The sequence below is a fragment of the Colobus angolensis genome, unplaced genomic scaffold (genome assembly GCF_000951035.1).
Source record: "Colobus angolensis palliatus isolate OR3802 unplaced genomic scaffold, Cang.pa_1.0 Scaffold68, whole genome shotgun sequence".
In the NCBI taxonomy this organism is placed as follows: domain Eukaryota; kingdom Metazoa; phylum Chordata; class Mammalia; order Primates; family Cercopithecidae; genus Colobus; species Colobus angolensis.
The window spans coordinates 1,393,738-1,413,715 of NW_012120487.1; the positions used below are offsets into that span (position 1 = coordinate 1,393,738).

Here is a 19,978-nt window from a genome sequence, read left to right on the forward strand (position 1 = left end):
AATACTCTTTTTTTATTTTTGAAACAGGGTCTCGCTCTGTTGCTCAGAGTGGAGTGCAGTGGCATGATCTTGGCTCACTGCAACCTCCGCCTCCCAGATTCAAGCGATTCTCATGCCTCAGCGCCTCCCAACAGCTGAAACTACAAGCCCAGGCCACTACACCTGGCTAATTTTTGTATTTTTAGTAGAGATGGGGTTTCATCATGTTGGCCAGGCTGACCTCAAACTCTTGGCCTCAGTCATCTGCTTGCCTCAGCCTCCCAAAGTATTAGGATTACAGGCATGAGCCACTGCACCTGGTCACGAAATACTCTTTACAGACCCAAGACAGATAACCATGCAGTGATTAATTGAATGCGTTCAGTGACAGACAGCTCACTGCCTTCTGCAGAGATGCTACATATGATAGTACAGGTTGTGCTCTGCACGGGGCACCTGCCCAAAGCAGCAGACGGATGGGGCCCAGAAGCCACTGTGTCAGGCTTTGACCCACTAGAGAAAGGAGTGCCTTTTTCTAATTCACACAAAGATGCCATACAGGCTATCAGGGGCCCTGGTAGTATAAGACTGTCTTTTCTAGTGTTACATGGCTGTGACCACTATCAGGTTCTCTTTTACAATGAGACAAAATTTACCTCCACAAAGATTCTATTTAATGTTCATTTAATGGCTTGGAGCTGCTTAGGACACATTTGCCATGACATCTTTTCTCTTTCAGGATACTCAGCCCTGGTTCCTTCAGACATCAATACAGCTACAACACAGTTCAGATTCATCTTTACCATTCACCCTCATTCTTCTTTCATTACCGCATCGGGTGGTCAGTTGTCCTCTTAAGCTGTAGCACCATAGTTTGAATATTGAAATAGAATGTCCTGAAAAAAAGAAAGAAGATGTGGAAAATAAGAGGCCCTGTTCACAGAAATCACCTTGCTGCAGGGCCATGAGGGAGTAGACATGAGCAGGCTCAAGAGTAAGTAGCAGAGTTTAGTGTCATGGAAGTCAATAGAGGAAAGAGTTTCAAGGGTGAAGTGAGGATCATCAGTGTCTCATGCTGTTATGAGGCTGGGAAGTAAGATAAGTACCGAAAGTGTCTAAGCAATTTGGAAATTGGTCATTGGCAACCTTCATCAGATGAATTTCAGTTAATGGATGAGTATGGATAATTCCAAATAAAGTAGTAGAGAAAGCAAATGCAGAAAAAAGGCAAGCTGGCCAGGTGTGGTGGCTCATGCCTGTAACCCCAGCACTTTGGCAGGCCAAGACAGGAGAATTGCTTGAGCTCAGGAGTTGGAGATCAGCCTGGGTAACACACCGAGACCCCCATCTTTACAAAATATAAAACATTAGCCAGATGTGGTGGTGCACATCTGTAGTCCCAGGTACTCAGGGTGGGGCTACAGTGGGAGGATCACTTGAGCCTGGGAGGTTGAGCCTGCAGTGAGCCAAGATCATGCCACTGCACTCCAGCCTGGGTGACAGAGCGAGACCCTGTCTCAAGAAAAAAGAACAAGAACAAGAAAGGCAAGCTTATGGATGACTCAGATGGTCAAGGAGTGTGTGTGTGTTATGTGTGTGTGCACATACGTGTGCGTTTAAGGATGAGAGAAACTTAAGTCCAGTCACAGGCTAAGCAGAAAGAGATAAGAGAGAGAGAGGCTGCAACCTGAAATCAAGAAGATGATTGATTATTGGAAAGATGATTATTGAAGCTAATCTTCTAAAAAGCTTAGAAGAGTCTGGGGTCAAAGGCACAGATGGAGAAGTTGGCTTTGAGCAGGTAGACTAACACACTTCCATGAAGCCCAAGAGAAGAAGAGTGTGCAATAGAAAATGGGGAAATTCCTTTGAAATTAGTACACAGAAAGGTTTTGGACAATTTCTTTTATAAAATGAAGTAATTTTAATGTTAACACATCCCTCCTTGCCTCTCCCCACATCATTAAATACTTATTGAATTTGAGCCACCAAGCATGTTGGCTACAGAAAAGAATGAGACAAAGCCTTTGTTCCTGAAGAGTTGGCCCAGTAGAGAAGGTGCTGCTCCTCCATAATCACTTCTCACTCCCACCACAGGACCCAGATCAGCACCACACGCAGGGCAGGGATTAGACAGAGCTCCCTTTTCTCACAGTCAATGAGAACCTAAGTCCTTTAAATCTTTCTATGTGTTCTTGACATTTCCTAAGCATTTTATCAAATGTGTAAGAGAACACAGCTCACTGGGATGGCAGGAGGAGGGAAGGAGTCAGAGATAGACCAAGTGGGGGAGGAATAATAAATTGTTATTTTAAAGCAAATGGCCTAATTCCTCCTCTGGAAAGAACCATGCTTTTTTGACTTATCTACAAGTATAGAAAAGCTAACCCAGAGGATATAACCAGGATAGCCTAGTACAGTCAGAAAGAGTACACAAGTGCCTCTCACAACAAAGTGGGATGAATTCTGAGGTTTGAGCGTGATAAGGAGGAGGGAAGTCGGAGAATACCCTCCCAACAAGAGAGGGAGAAGTAAGGGCTGGAAGCACTGTGAGAGTGAGCAGGGTAGGTTGTGCTCCCAAAAAGTCATCTCTGAATAGAAAAAAAATGAGCTGGGGATAGGAAGTGAGGTGATGACCTTGCACTTCCTGGTGACACTGTAATTGTTGGCTTCTGTATTGGGCTGGCCCTGTGCCCTGTAAGATCCTTCAGGCAAAGGGCCAGGTCTTGACTGTTTCATTCCCAGGAGTCATTATGGTGCCCAGGTGGTTTCATGGAACATGAAGTTTACATAATTGGTGGAGCACCCTTTAATAAGAAGAACACAAAATGTATTAATGAAAAAATTATAAGTATGAAAGTGAATGTATATTTAGAATGAGGGAATACATCACAAATTGAATTTTTAAAGTCTCAAAATCCAGAAAAATTACAGTCTATTTTTATTAATTAACTACCTGTTATATCACTATATTTCTTTCTCTATTTCTTGGGTTTATTCTTTGATCACCCCTTTATTTGACAACAATTTTTTAAAGAGTTTTTTCTTTTGGGAAAACAAAAAGATAATTCAGTCTTTCTTCTAGCATGATTGATAAAATTAGATTTTTGTTTTACAGAATTCAGAAAAGTTTATTTTAGTTTCCCAACTCCTTACTAGTCATGTCTTGTAAATTTTTCAGACTGTTGTTTTTAAAAACCCCTATCAAGTTTCTTTTATTATGTGCTATAAATTTTTGAGGCATTTTGCACTTCCTCATGCAGTACTAATTCTGCACACTCTGAATTGACAGCACTCATTAACCAGTTTGTGGCCGATGCCTGTGTTGTGGAGGCTACGCATCTGCGTGTCACGTCATTGGGCAAGTGAATATAGTGGACCACAGCAGCATTCCTAGAAGCCATCCCAACACCAGATGGCTAACAGTACCGAATTTTATATGGGAAGTGACTGTGAATCACATAAACATAACCCACTAAACCCAAACGTCACTCCACTTCCCTTTAGCTGGGTCCAAAAAATGCCCATGTACACTTCATTGCTTCCATATGTGAAGGTGAGTGAGGTGGAGGGGAAGGAAGCTGGCATAGAAAATGACAAGGATCTTAGGCGACTTCCATTAAAATATCTTCCTTTAGAAATTTATAAGAACGGGCCAGACATGGTGGCTCACACCTGTAATCCCAACACTTTGGGAGGCTGAGGCAGGTGGACCACGAGGTCAGGAGAGCAAGACCATCCTGGCTAACACGGTGAAACCCCCTCTCTACTAAAAATATAAAAGATAAGCCAGGCATGGTGGGGGGCGCCTGTAGTCCCAGCTACTCGGGAGGCTGAGGCAGGAGAATCATTTGAACCCGGGAGGCAGAGTTTGCAGTGAGCCAAGATTGCTCCACTGCACTCCAGCCTGGGTGACAGAGCAAGACTCCGTCTCAAAAAGAAAGAAAAAAAAAGAAATTTATAAGAACATGGTATCAGGGGATCACAATTCTGGGGAAGGGACCAATGCAAGTTAGGGGTTCTGATGCCTCGTGAACCTATGATAAATCTGTTGGTCTGTCCCATAAGCACGCACTGTCGTATCATGGGCCCTAGGTGAAGGTTGACTGATTGAAGCAATGTGAAAGCGAGGGAAAGGAAGGAGAGGAGTGAGCAGGAAAAAGGGCACTGCTGCCTGTAGAGAAGCAGCTGCATGATACTGTTGGTAGTTGGTGAGGTATCGTCAGTACCCCAGCCTGACCTCAGCCTGAGGAACTTGCTCTGCTTGTCTGCTGGGGCTTTGGACCTCCTGGATGAGCTGCCTGTGTTCCTGCCTCCTCTTCACCCCTAGCTGTTCTAGCTACACAAAGGGCTATATTCTCATCACCATGGCAGGAAGTTTGCCAGTCACCAAGCCTCCCTGTGTGCCTCTTTGATTTGCAACATTTAAAGGGCATGAAGAGATGCATTCAGAGGCAGGCTTTTAAACCCGAAGTTACCCTAGTGTGAGTCCCAACTAAAACATCCTTGCTGGCAGTAACTGCTGAGCACAGCTGGACGGATGCAGCATTTGCCCTATAAAACATTTGATACTTTGCCAATAAACTGTAAAGAGGGGGAAAAAAGGCCCCTGTCTTCTTTGCAGTTACAGGGCAGCTTTGGAATGTGCCAATCAAAGCAAAATGTGACCCTTGCTCCATGAGAGTATAGTATCCCAGCCCTGCTGATGAATAAGAGTATAGTCAGGCCTCTCACTCAAACCCTCACTTGGCAGAGCCACTGGGATTTCAGAGCCTGTCCCCAGATCCCTCCCTTCCCTACTGCTCTTGGGTGGTTAAGGGTGTCCTCAGGAGCCACTGAAGCCATCTGGCATGGGTACCACAGTCACTCTCTACTCCCTCTTTGTGACTTGTCAACTGGTGCAACTACTGTGGCACAAGAATGGTGACCTGCACCTCCACTGTCATTACTGTCCCTCTTTAGAGCTGTCCCTTCGCTTGTACCCATGCTTCTCTGTTCTCCATACAACAAGGGTCTTAAGGCTGGGTGTGATGGCTCATGCCTGTAATCCCAGCTCTTTGGGAGGATGATGTGGAAGGCTTAATTGAGGCCAGGAGTTTGATATTAGCCTGGGCAACATAGAGAGACCCTGTCTACAAGAAAAAAAAAAATCTATATATAGATATAGATATAGATATATTGAAGGGAGAATCTCTCCAGCCAGTGCAAACATCTCCTTCAATCAGATGTCAGGGAACCTGGCAATCTCCTAAAATGTTATTTATTTATAAAGATGAATGCCCTTTCTGATTTTCAAATTCATTCTTGATGAATGTGAGTCATCCAAGGCCAAGTTGGAAGACAATTTTGGAAGATGATCGGTAGCATCCAGAATCAAGTACAAAACATGATTCCTCCCTGCCAACGCACAAACCTACAAAAATTCCAAGATAGAAGTCATGGGCCTCCTCTTTTAGAATTAATTCCTTCAGAGCCCACAGATTCTGCTTAAGGGCATCCTGAGTTCCAATTTGCTTGAGTGCCAGTAATCTGGGGCCCAGCCATCTGGCCTCAGAGTCTTTTTTATGTCTCTCCAGAAATAAGAAGATCTATGTGTTCTTATATAGACAGGATTTCGGGAAGCTTTGTTCTCCCAGAGTTCCTGTCTTAGTTTGGGATGCCTCAGAACCCTCAGACAATTATTTGGGTGTAAGTAGTTTACTGAGGAGGTGATCCCAGGAAACACTAATTAGGGTAGGAAGGAAGCCACCAAAGGGTGCATTATCAAGCAAATTTTCACTGTGGGCAACTGGAGTATAATCATATTAAATAACACTGATAGCCAATTAGAATATATACCTCAGAATTATCCCACCCAAGGAGTGGGGAAACTGGGGTCTTTAAACACCCATTCTCATCAGCCATAGTTTAAGAGTGTTAATTCCTGCCCTTCTGGCCTGACATGTGTGTAGAGTGGGCTTCAGTAGGTAAAGCAAGCAGAAAATCACAGATGCTGGCTGTTGAAAGGCCAGTGAGCAAAGACATGGGAAATGCCAGGTAATAGGGGTGGGACACTATCGTAGGGGCTACAGTTCCCAAAGTGGACAAGCAGGACCCACTCATGCCATAAAGAAGGCCACAGGCCGGGCAAAGTAGTTTGCATGATCTTCAGAGTGTGATGATAGTCTGTATGGTAGCCCTGAGTAATCTTTCCAGTAGGGAACAGCTGAGAATTTAGGAACAGAATCAGTCCTACATCCCCAGGCCATTGGGACTGACAAGAATCAGGCAGGAAGTTGGGGTTCAGGACAGAAATCCTAGTTCAAAGGGAACAGGGGTTCTAAGGAAAGGAAACAGAGGCATAAATCTGTACTGCTCTAGGCAAGTGATTCTCCATGAGGATAATTTCACCCTGTAGGTGTTTCAGGAATTTGTGGGCCATTTAAAAATGGTTGTCACAATTGAATGAGGCTCCTGGTACCTAGTGAGCAAGACTCAGAAATGCTAGGTATTCCTACAGAGTAAAGAATCGTTCAGGCCAAGTGCGGTGGCTCACACCTGTTATCCCAGCACTTTGGGAGGCCCAGGTGGGTGGATCATGAGATCAGGAGATCAAGACCATCCTGGCCAACATGGTGAAACCCCATCTCTACTAAAATACAAAAAATTAGCCGGGCATGGTGGCACGCGCCTGTAATCCCAGCTACTCGGGAGGCTGAGGCAGGGGACTCGCTTGAACCCAGGAGACAGAGGTTGCAGTGAGCCGAGATCATGCCACTGCACTCCAGCCTGGTGACAGAGCAAGACTCAGTGTCAAAAAGAAAAAAAGAATTGTTCAGCAACTCCAAATATTATCCCTTTACATATTCTTTTTATTTTTTATTTTAAAGACAGGGTCTACCTCTGTCACCCAGGCTGGAGTGCTCTGGCACGATCTCGGCTCACTGCTACCTCCGACACCTGAACTCAAGGGATTCTCCCATCTCAAGCTCTTGAGTAGCTGTAACTACAGACGCACGCCACCACACCTGGCTACTTTTCGTATTTTTTGTAGAGACGGAGTTTCACCATGTTGCCCAAGCTGGTCTCAAACTCCTGAGCTCAAGCTATCCTCCCGCTCCACCTCCCAAAGTGCTGGGATTACAGGTGTGAACCACCTTGCCTGGCCCCTTCACATATTCATATAGGTGGAAAACTTGTTTATAAATAGTTGAGTTTTTAGCCTAAGTTCATTTTACATATAAACTCAGTCTTTTTTGCATGGCTTTAATACAGCAAACATTTTTCAGGAATGCAACTTCTTCTTTTTTTTTTTTTTTACAGTCCAGAGGTCTTGTATTTATTTATTATTTACACCTGTTACACCATGGATCACAAGGAAGAGATTCCAGCCGCTCAGGCTCCTTTTCATTGATTCTCACAAAGTGTGCTTCTCTGGGTGGAGCAGGCACTTCAGTTTCACCCAGGTACCTTTCTCTTTGGTTTCATTCTTTGTCTGATCCTTTCCTTCATGTGTTTCAGGAAGCTACCTTGGCTCTTAGAGTGGTTAATATGCTCGATACGAACATTCGTTCTCTTGGCAACAATCTTGCCCTTGTTTGTTTACAACATGCCAACAGCATGCCTGGTAACACTGTAGACTCTTCCAGTTTTGCCATGGTAACATTTGTGGGGCATTCCTTTTTGAACAGTGCCCATTCCCTTGATGTCTACAATAGCGCCTTTCTTGTAGATTCACATGTATGTGGCTAAAGGAACAACTCCATGTTTTCTAAATGGCTTTGAGAATATGTATCAGGGGCCTGTCTTCTTTCCCTTTGTCTTCGTCATTTTGGCAAATTACTGGAAGATGGCAGTTCCAGCCAAAAGGTGCAACCTCCTTTTAAATCAAAAGAAGTCTATATTTCGTTTTGTTCAGCACTCTACCAGGAGTTGTACAAGAGCTTAGCAAAGCATATTATTCGCAGCTAGTGGTAGTATTTGAATCACCAATTAAACATTCCTGATTGAGTCAGTTAGCATTTGCAGTTCTCACATTTGGGTAATTTTATGAAGAGATGAAAAGCATACACTGTTAAGTCTTTTTATGTGGCCATCCCAGAGCATTTAGATATGGAAATACATATTATTCTATTGCACACTACTTCCCTTTTATTTTTCTTTTGTATTGCAGTTAGAATATTATTTACATGTTTTAAAAAGTTGTGTGCAGGCAAGTTATGTTTTCTGTGATTTTTAAATAGTGAAGAAAGCGTTACAAAATATTTGTTATAAAAAAAGGAGGGTTGAGTCTGATAGGAATGAGTTTCCCTCTCTTTTGTTAAGATTCACTGCCTGAAGCTTATCAGAGAAATACCAGGGAGAACAAGAGGAGTTCAGACGCCCCCTGCTGGTGAGGCCTGGCTGCTGCCATCCTGAGAGCCGCCTTTCCCATGAATCGTGCTCACCAATTCTGAACTCAGCCTTCAGAATTTGCTATTTGTTTTTAAAAGGTTATCAACAAACCTGATCCAGACTAGAGTGCCAAAGGTGTCAATGGATCTAAAAACCTTATTTTTAAAGAAGAAAAAAATGTGGTTGAGAGGGATTGGAGGCCTTTACCTTGAAAATGTGATATGAGGATGAGCCAAGGGAGAATGAGGGACTAAATCCCTTCACTTAATTTTTGAAGGGCTGACATGGAGCAGACTGATTCTGAGTGGGAAATGGGGGAAGCCAGGACCGGTGGTCATATAACTGGGATGAATGCTTTCAAAATGTTAGAACGCACATATGGTCCCTTTTTTTCTAATTAAATGATCAAATTCCCCCATCTCGCACCTCCCATAAGAGTTTTTTCTGGAAGTCCAGTTCCTCTTTCTCTAAGAATCATATGGAAACAGGGGTCCATTAAGGTTCTCACAGACAATTGGAGACAAAAGGAGGCCCGCGTGTTCCCCTCCTGCCGTTGCGTCCTGCTCCCACGTGGTGGCACTGTTGAAGACAGCCCAACAGAGGACAAAAGATGCCACTGCGGAGTTGACAGTAACGATTGCCAGGGTTCTTTGAGGAGAGATAACCTCAGCCTAAAAAGACCCCATCCTTTTGTCCTAACGTTTTCAGTTCTTAGTACTTGTTCGTTGAGCAAATTTTCTAGGAATGCAACTTTTTGGGAACAAGCCAGCCCCGTCTGCACTGTGGTCCTGGTGTCTGACTCTGTCCGGACCCAAAGCTCTGTCCCTTCCCCTCCCCTAGTATTTATTCACTCTGGGTGTGGGGCAGCTTTTTCTTCTTGAACTCTCAAGCTACAGAACCTCATTCTCCACATTTCTCGGGCCAGCTGCTCTTCCTTCCACAGTTCTCAGCTTATTTCTTTTCCTTTCTATTCTGTGACGTAGCAGCCAGTTTCTCTTATTAAACAATTATGACTGTATAATAATTATGCCTCTGGCAAAGCATCTCCTCTAACAGGCACCTACTATAATTCTTTTAAAGTGGGGGACAGATTTTATCTTAATATAAGGAAGAGCTTTTAAAGCCCAGAGCTCGATAGTGCCTGCTTCAGGAGGCAGTGAATTCCTTGTCTCTAAAAATACTTAATATAGGCTGTCTGTGTAACCCTCACACCAACAGCCCAACAGGTGTGCAGGACAAAAACACCTTCTGCTGTCATGAAGGTGTGTCTCCGGAAGGACAAGGCTTGCCTGTATTAACAGTGAAATCCCTCAGTCCCCCAAATGTGCCTACTTCACAGTTTCCCCCTCTTTTGTTGAAACTAATGAGTCATGATTGGAATAATGTTTTTCTGTGACTCTAAAACCATTTTGCTTAATGAGGTACTAAGTCTTTATAATTAGGCCCAGAAGGAAACGAGGACGTGGCCCTTAAGAGCAATAATTATTTCAGTTATTTATGGTAATAAAAATTTGAAAATAGGAATTCTTCCTCAGAATGTGACTGTTTATTCTTTTACATATTGCCTAACAGGCAATTACCCTATTAAGGCGGCGTTTGGTTGCTAAATACATTAATTGAAATGTAAATTAAATGTAAATCAGCTATTTAAATTGATATGTAATGAACTTGTCATGCGGGCCTCTCTGATCAGATGCATTTCGCTAATAAACAAGCATTGCAGCCAGCCCAACACACAACTGGGGCGAAAGGGTGCCTGAGCTGTTTCCCGTCAGACAGCCCAGTGAAGAAGGGAGGATCTGCATTACCCAGAACTTCAGGAAGAAAGGGGAACATTTTGGTCAGGCCCTTGGAAACATGCTTTCCTTTCAATAACTTTATGGGCCTTGTTTTTGTTTTTACTGAAACAATGCTTTCAGATGCAAAAGCTAGAAAATTCAACTCAAACTGGGTCGTGTAAATGAAACATCCAAAAGTAGGAGGAGCTTTGAGCATGGCTCCTTCACCGATGCAGCTTCATTGCTGTCTGATTTCTGTAGGCTGTGTACTCCTCCCTGCGTTGCCTTCATCTTTAGGCTGGTGTCTTATGGAGTACAGGCTTTATCACACAGAGGAGGAGCAGGGCACTGTTTCCACAATCACTGAAGGTAAGGCTTGAGGCTTGTGCCAATTGAACCAGGACAGCTTTGCCGCTGGTATGCACTGTACAGCTGAACCGTTGTTAACATACTGAGACATTTTGATACAGTTGCCAAGTAGCTACTTTAGTACCCAGTGACTATTGGATACTCAGATGTCTCCTTCCTACACTGGCCTCTCTAGCTTCTCACCCAGAGCCCCGCAGGCCACTTCATGCTTCAGCAAGGAAAGGATTAATGCTTGGTGTAAGAGGGGCCTGTCAGGCCTCAGAGACCAAGCTAAGCCATTGTGTCCCCTGTGACCTGCACATATACATCCAGATGGCCTGAAGCAAGTGAAGAATCACAAAAGAAGTGAAAATGGCTGATTCCTGCTTAACTGATGACACTCCATCATTGTGATTTGCTCCTGCCCCACCTTGACTAAGCCATTAACCTTGCGAAATTCCTTCTCCTGGCTCAGAAGCTCCCCTACTGAGCACCTTGTGACCCCCAGCCCTCCCTGCAAGAGAACAACCCCCTTTGACTGTAATTTTCCACTACCCACCCAAATCCTATGAAACGCCCCCACCCCATCTCCCTTCGCTGACTCTCTTTTCGGACTCAGCTCAACCCAGGTGAAATAAACAGCCTTGTTGCTCACACAAAGCCTGTTTGGGGGTCTTTTCACACGGACGCGCGTGACAGGGCCTTTCAGAACCCTGCTCTGGTGCCACGGCTAGTCCCTACCCTGATTGGTTGGGGCATTTGTTATGCTAGTTGTTAAGTATTTTGAAAACGTTCCCAGTATTAGATCACAACTAAACTCTGTAAAGGTAAACTGAGGCTGGAGCCTAACCGGGAACGAAGACACAAGGCAAATGGCAGTGAGAATAGCCTTTTATTAGGGCTTGCAGGTGAGGTTCCTCAGTCCAAAGGCCTGGGCCGAGGAAGTCGCGCTGAGGGAGGAGGGTAGGGGCTTCTTATAGCCTGAGAGGTAGGGAAGCTGGTTGTGCAAACAGGGTCTGGGGGGTCTTGAAACTATTAGAGCAGGAGTTGAGTAAGGGTCACGAGGAAGGGGTCTTTGGAAACTGTTAACTGAAACTGCTCTTTACGAACTTGTGGAATGCAGGTGAGCTGCAGGTCATTGGAGAGTGTGGCTGCCCAGCTGGAACCTCTGATGTATGTAAGTCTGAGGGTGTGTTCAAAGAGGGAGGGAAGTCTCGAAACCAAGGGCCTGCTCGAACAAAGGGCCTGCTACGCCGAGTGGTGCCGCCATGTCAGGTCTAGATTCCTGCCTAACAAACTCATCTCTAGGATTATGGGAATCCCATTTACTGATTAGCTATACTTCTGAATTTACACTTTGGCAAGTGAGAAGACATTTTCTTGATGATTCTAGACTCAGTCTAGGAGAATAATCCTCAACTTGAGTGTGCATCAGAATCCCCTGGAGGGCTTATTAAAACACAGATTGCTGAACTCCATGACCACAGTTGCTGACTCGGGGTGGATCCTAAGCCTTTACATTACTATCAGCATCAGGTGATGCCAATGCTGCTGGATGGCAGATGCAACTGATGGGAATAACTTAAGCATAACCTGAGAATGACCCTATGGCCTAAGAAGAATGTGTGTTCAGAGTACTGGGCTAAGGAATCTAGAAGGGACCAACCCAGAGGTTCACTTATTATCTATGAAGGACATTTGAATCCATGGCCCATCCCTTGGAACACTGGCCTTGTGGGGGAATTGAGGCCCTTTATTTTGGGTTACATGAAGGTTGTCGAAAGTGGTGACATACATGGGCAGACAATGAGGGTTTTTCTTGACTTAACAAAAAAGTCTGGGAGAAGGTAAGTGTAAAGTTCATGTTGGCTGCCAAACAAAGGAAAAAATTATGTATGCCCCTTTGCCCAGTTTCCAATCTTGAGGCAGTTCTCAAGTCCAGAGTTCACTGATGAAGTGAAGCCAGATCTCCTTTGAGAAGGATCCTATAATACCACAGTATATACAGTAGTATTTTTCCTAATATTTCTCCAGAGGGACGTATGGCTATTTCCTGGAGCACTGACTACCAGGGAGTGAGCAGTATCCAGCTCTTTGAGGGCTTCCGAATTTAGGATATGAACTGGGATTTTCCCAAGAAATCGTAAATGCAAACACAGCTTCTTTATTAGAGCAGAGGCCTAGGAAATCCAGGAATAAGCTGAGAGCTGGTCCATATCCACTTCATAGTAGAGCCGATGCACTATCCAAGTGCATAACTGAGATGGATATAAAACAGTTGACAGAAATTTCAGGTTTGTTTCATGATCTGTGAAGCAAGAGTCATTATGGTAGGAAAGGGAATGTGCATGCCCTGCCTCCCCCAAATTGTACCCCATCCAGGAAAAAATAATGAATTAAAAGCAATACTGATTGTAGTAGAATGGCAGATATTAAAAGATGTAGAGGTAGTAGTCCACATCACATTCTTATTTAACTCACCATTCTGACCAGCTGAACAAAACAGATGGTTATGGTAGAAGATGCTGGATTACTGTAGATGTAATCAAATGGTCACCTAATTGTGGTTATGCATGATGTGATATATTTGCTATAACACATAGAAACAGCATATTGATTTGGTAAGTATATGCTTTTAATTCCCACCATAGAAAAGAATTAGGACAGAAGTACATACCGTCTTGCTCCAGAGCTACACTGATTATCTCACTCTCTGTTACAATGTAGTCTAGAGGAGCTTGATTGTTTGGACAGTCCATAGAATGTCACACTGGTCCACTGTATTTGTGGCATCATGGTAATTGGACTTGAAGAGCAGTAAGTGTCAAGTAGTCTGAATGACCTGGTGAGACAGATTATATATATATATGTATATATGTGTGTGTGTGTGTGTGTGTGTGTGTGTGTATATATGTTAGAGTAGACCTGGCAGCTACAGTCTGTTGGTGTTGAGTATTTAGGAAAAGGCCATCTGAGGAGGATACATGTGAGCAGCAACCAGGGGAGGGAACAGCTCATGTTTACTATGTTTGAGAAATAGGAAGAAAGTCAGTGTGGCTGCAGTGTACAAAGGAGAATGTGGTGGGAGCAGAGGTTTGAGAGGTAGTTAAAGACTATATCATGTAGGGTTATGGGTGTCAAGCTAAGATTTGCAGGTTTCGACTAACCCATTTTAACCTAAGCATGATGGTAAAAGGAGGAAGGGCTCTTAGCAGGGAAATTATGATATGATTTATGTTTTTGCCGAAGAGTCCTTTGGGGCCGGGTGTGGTGGTTCACGCATATAATCCCAGAATTTTGGGAGGCTGAGGCGGGTGAATCATTTGCGGTCAAGAGTTTGAGACCAGCATGGCCAACACACTGAAAACCCATCTCTACTAAAAATATAAAAACTAGCTGGGCATGGTGGCAGGTGCCTGCAATCCCAGCTACTCAGGAGGCTGAGGCAGGAGAATCACTTGAACCTGGGAGGAAGAGGTTGCAGTGAGCCGAGATTGTTCCACTGCACTCCAGCCAGTACTGCAAGAGCAAGACTAGGTCTCAAAAAAAAAAGAAAAAAGAAAAAGAGTCCCTTGGTTGTGTGTGGAGAATGGATTGCAGGGAAGTAAAGGAGAGAAGAGGAGGGCATTTGGGGCAAGGATAAAAATATATGTGGAAATCAAGAATTCTGTTTAAGTCTGAGATAACTAGTAATGAAATGGCTATATGAATCTGAATTTCTGGGATGGTGTCAGACTAGAGAAGATGATCTGGAACTGTTGGCATATTCATGGATTTTAAAGCTGCATTTTGAGAGTGGGGAGTATCTAGATGGTTGGAGGCAGTATCATGGGGTCAAAGAGCTTGGGCTTTGAAGCCAGACTGAAGTGAGTTTTGAATTCTCACTTTTTACTTACTAGCAGTGTGGTTATGTGCATGCCACTTTTTGTGTCTTTAGCTCCTTATCTATAAAATGAGAACTATCCCTGGCAGTAGTAGTAGAAGAAATTGGAGATGTTAGCACCATTATTCACCTGGTAAAAGCTACTTGAATTACAGCTGTAGTGCCTGGTATAAGTATTGCTAATTTTACAAACCCAAATCCTTGAAATATTACCTCATGCTCCCTGCAAACTACCAAAACAAAAGTCTAGACAAATACTTATACACATGTGGACCAGGGTGAGGGCAGGGTATAGAAATCTTGCTCCAGGTAGCTACCACAAAAGAATGGTTCTGTGCAACTAATTCACATTTGCTTCCCGGCAATTGGTAACACTTCAAAACATCTTCAACAGGAAAGAACACATAGGTGGTTGGATAGAGAAACATGATTTTGCAGTCAGACAGACCAGGGTTCAGTTCTCTAGCTTGTCTTGACCTTACCCTTAAGCGTGAATTTAGGTGAGAGGGCTGCAGCAGTGTTGACTTCCCATCTAGAACGACCTTGGTGTGAATAGCCCATGTTGGCTCTTTCAGGATCCGCATATTTAATAAACACATCAACTGGCGTCTTTGTCATTATTACTTTAATGCAGCTCATCAGGAACTTAGCATTGAGGAGCCCTTGAATTTGAAGCTTATGGAGCAATTAAACTCCCTCCTGGGAGAATACAGACCTGGAGACTGTCAGTGCGTAGAGATGAGTAATTGTGTCTTTGGCTCCCTCTTGCCAGAAAAATGGAATGCTCCAAAGTTCATCAAGCACTTATATTGTACTTCAATGAACCATGTGTACCTTGCATACTACGTAATTAATTTAGAAAACTGTTCATCTCATCAGCTCTGGCAACCGGCCCATCGTCTATTAATTTTTTCTAATTAGCTATTATCAGGAAAGCACTGAATGTCTGCCTGATGTGATTCCTACCCACCTGATGGGAACGGTCAATAATAATGCTGAACAGATAATTCAAGTGCTGACACACCCTGTTGTCTGTTGTCTTATCAGAGGGCTTTGAGTCAAATATGGCAGATAGCCTTATCTTCATCAGATCCTGGACCTCTGAAGATGAAGGGACTTGCCCAAGGCCACAGGGAGGTTTCATTTCTCTGCAAAGCCGGATCACTAAGGGCATGATCTCTGGAGTTGGGCACATCTGCAGTAACATCCTAGCTCTGAGAGTTACTAGCTGTATGGCTTCAGTGCTCCTCTCAGTGCCCACCTTACCTTCACCACTGTAGGAAGTCCTGCCAACTTCTGACTGCCATCACCTTCATTTATCTGACTGTCAGAGCTTGTTTTGCTCACTCACTACCTACCTGCCCCTTTTCCACAGCAGGCAGAAGTGATAGGAAATTAGCACCCCTTAGAAGCAGCCTCAACCAAGACTAACTGGGGTTGGTGAAAAATATTCAGCTCCCTCATCCCTCATGCAAGATAATTCTTAAGATATGAGTTCTACACTGGCTTCCAGAGTCCCTCGAGGATTAAGTTTTGGTCATCGAGGATGGTAACTTGCTTGATAATGAACATTTCATTGGCTGCCCTCCCTCCCTTGTCTCATGCTCCTATTTCACTACCAGTTTTTCTTGAGATCTCTTTTTTAACCTTTTGCACTAAGTCCTTATTCAAGGTCTGCTTCTGGGAACCCAAACTAAGACAGTTACCTCTGACAAATTATTTAACTCCTTTCTGATCCTCAGTTTTCTATTCTGTAAAAAGAAAATATGCATAGTACCACCTGATAGGCTTGCAGGGAAGTTTAAAGGAAATACTGCAAATAAAGAATTTTGCCCAATTCTATTCATACCAGCATAATTTATAATAGCAAAAAATGAAAAATGACCTAAATATCCAACAAAAGGGAAATGGGTAAACAAATTATGTTTTATCTATATGATATAATATTAGCCAGTAAAAATTACTTTTTTCAAAGAATATTCGATGGCATGGAGAAATGCACATGAGAATTCTTAATTACACAGTTCAGCTGGGGACCCCAATGATAAAAAGTGTCTAAAACTGTAAATATAAAATTACTTCAATTTTGTTAAAAATATACCAAAAATATATAAAAATTTCTCTCTTTTGGTGGTGATGGGTTATTTTCTTTATGCTTTTTCTTATTTTTCAAATTTCAAAAGTTTCCAAATAAATAGCATTAAGTTTATAATAAAAAATGAAATGTTACTTATAGAAATTGGTCTTCAAGCTTTTTAACTATAATAAAAAAAGGTATTTAGAAACAAAATATATGTAAAATCTCAAATATTTTGTTTTTATTTTCCTTTTTCCTGGTGAATTGCACTAATTGTTGAAAGAAAATTCAGCTTTCATGCAATATCAGAGTTGACAGTAAGTAAGGGCAAGACTTTGCAAAGTTTTAAGAGTGTCTAAATCTGAGGTTCTTTGAGTCCCAACTTCAGACTTTTGGCCTTCCTGGGAGCTTCTTTTTTCTGATCCCAGTTCACCTACTCTTCTGGTTCCCATTTGTGGTGTTGATTCCAAGCTGCAGCGCCAGGTCAGACCAAGTCAGTCAACAGGCCCAGCACTGATGGGTTCTTGACCCAGGTCACTTGATCCAATCCTAGATTTACTTCTTCTGAGGGCTTCTTGACTTACCTGCCCATGCCCCATGTTGACTAACCTATACATCAAAGTCCATCTGCATCCAACCTCTTCCAACCTCCATTCACCAACCCCCATTTGTACACAGAAATGATTCTTACAAAGGAGAAAGTTCATCTGCACATCCATATGCCCATCCATCTATCCATTCCTTCACCTGTCAAAAAATCACTGGGTACTTAACTCTGTGCAGGCACTATGCCGGATTCTTGGGATGGAGAGTTGACTCAGACACTGTTTCTACCAAATTTCCCAGCCATGGAATAGAAAAAACAAGGCACTCATGCTCACTGACCTTTCCAAGCCCAAGCCAAAAAATGAGAAATGGCCTAAATAGTCAACAAAAGGGAAATGAGTAAACAAATTATGTTTTATCTGTAAAACCCATGTAGAGCAGACACTTGTGCTGCCTGCCCCACACCTCAGCCCACCTGACTTAGTGCAGTGTGATGGACAGTTCCATGCCCCGGGTCTGCATCCCTCATCAAATGGATCTCAGCTGCCTCAGGGATCCGCCTTGCAGAAGAGCAAGGGGGAATTCACACCCAAGGAGGCAATCCTCAACTCCGAGGAGAGTTTTTAAATCATCACTTAGAAAGTCCTGAGAGGGATTGAGGCCCCTTTCCCCTTAGTGATAATTAGCTCTTTAACACACCCTTTCTGTTTTCCCTCTCTGTTGGTCTCTCTTTTGCCTCTCCATTGTCTCTGCTTCTTGGTGTCACCTGGCATATAAACTACTTGCTCTCAGTTCCTTGTTGCAGTCTCTGCTTTTGGAAGAAGCCAAACTAAGATACCATGGTAAACCTTACTAAGGAATGAATGAATGCTGATTTTACAGTGAGAAGAGGGAAGACACTCTTGGAGGCAGACAAATGACCACCTGATGTTGACAAAGACCCTGTTACATTATTACTCAGTTATAATGAGGGGCCACATTATCCATTTATAATGTATGTCAGGGTGTTGGTTTGACTGACTTAGAAATACTAAGCATAAGAGTAATGTGGATGTGACTGAGAACAATACCTACCCTCTATGGGATACTTCCATTTGGTCTTTATTTATATACTCTCATCATCTGCCCTTCACAACCCTCCTGTAACCCAGACATTAATTAATCTCATTTTAAAAGTGAGTAAACAGGTTCACAGGGATGGCTCAAGGCCACACTGTGGCAGAGCAGGACTCTAAGTTTGATCTGTCAGACGTCAGTTTCCAGACTCTTGTGCCCACATCTCTGCATGAGCCTATTACAACATCCAGTCAGAGGCCCAATTTTCCATCTGCTTGACAAGCAACTTATAATGCACATCCTTGAAATCAGGGTATGCTGTCTCATGAGGTCTAGGTCAGCCATAGCAGGCCTGTGCAGGAAAGTCACAGTAAATAAGACACGGTCTATTTACTACTCACTGTTAACCAACACTTAAGATAAAACATTGCTTTATTTATTCTGTTTGGCAGCTGAAGTGTGCTCCATGGTGCCTATTGCACGGTGATGTTAATTAGGTCCTCAGTACTGCATCTCTTGTATGCAAGGTTCGTGGTGTCACCAGCTCGTCTCGCCTCTCCAGAGGTCTCTGGTTCAGCGTCAAGTCTGAGGACAGAAAGAATCTTTGGAAGGCAGGAATCACCACCAGAGTTGCTGAACTAAATATAAAACTTCACTACCGTACAAAAGTTAGCTGGGCATGGTGGTGTGCACCTGTAATCCCAGCTACTCAGGAGGCTGAGGCAGAAGAATTGCTTGAACCTGGGAAACAGAGGTTGCAGTGAGCCAAGATCGCTCCACTGCACTCCAGCCTGGGTGACAGAGCAAGACTCCATCTCAAAAAAAAGAAAAAAAAAAAGAAACTTCACTACCTAGTCCTCATTCACAAGCATTAGGGCCTAGTAACCTGACATGTACACCACAGTCAGTGTGAGATCATTTTTAGGGTAGGCAAGTGGGTTAAAGAGGGTGTTCCTAGAGATCCAAAATGGCAGAACTGGAGGAGCCCTTAGCAATCACCTACTTCAACAGATTCCATTTTATAGATGGGAAAACTGAGGCTTAGAGAGGCACAGTGACTTTTCTAAAGTTATATAAATGGTAGGAACAGATTGGGATTAGATTCCTGGTCTCTCTGATTCCAGTTAAGACTCCTTCTAATGGATCATTTCTAGGTCTCTGTCCCTGCTCCTGACAGTCCTCACTTGTTCCCATCCCCTTCCTATTGTATGGCTACAGAATGGATGCATGCAAAGTGCTGCCTCTAGTAGGAACTCAGAGAATGTGAGTTCTTTCTCCCCACTACGTTCACCTTCCCTGAAATTCCTCAGAGTAATCCTGTGATTTAGAAAGAGCAATCATTCTTTATTCCATTCGGTGGGTGAGGAAGTTGAGGTTCAAAGAGGGGAAATGACAGCAGCTGAATTAGGTTTAAATCCAGGCTCTGGGTTAGTGCTCTTTCAACCAAACCACATGGCCTCCCTAAGGATAAATGAATAAAAGAAAGAATGAATATTAAACTTAGAATAGAATGTATTAAGGCATGTCTGACAAATAGGCTTAATGTTTGAAAGTCCCCACCCCATGTATTTGCTTTTCAGTAAAGGCAAAGTCTCGAGTTCCGCGGAGCTGCTCTTTAGGCCAGAGCAATGAAGTACGGTCATGCATTGCTTAATGACAGGGATATGTTCTGAGAAATGCACTGTTAGGTGATCTCATCGTTGCGTGAACACCATAGAATGTGCTTATGCAAATCTAGATGGTATGGCCTGCTACACACCTAGGCTACATGGTATAGCCTATGGCTCCTAGGCTACAAACCTGTCCAGCATGTTATTCTACTGAATGCTGTAGGCGATTATAACACAATGCTTGCATTTGTGTATCTAAAAAAATCTAAACATAGAAAAGGTACAATAAAAATATAGTATTATAATCTTACGGGACCACTGTCATTCA

At 43.3% G+C, this 19,978-nt stretch overlaps 1 pseudogene; it reads right to left on the reverse strand.

Annotated features, from left to right (window-relative positions):
• Window positions 1-7,304: 7,304 nt before the first annotated feature.
• On the reverse strand, window positions 7,305-7,791 carry LOC105500730 (annotated as a pseudogene).
• Window positions 7,792-19,978: the final 12,187 nt, after the last annotated feature.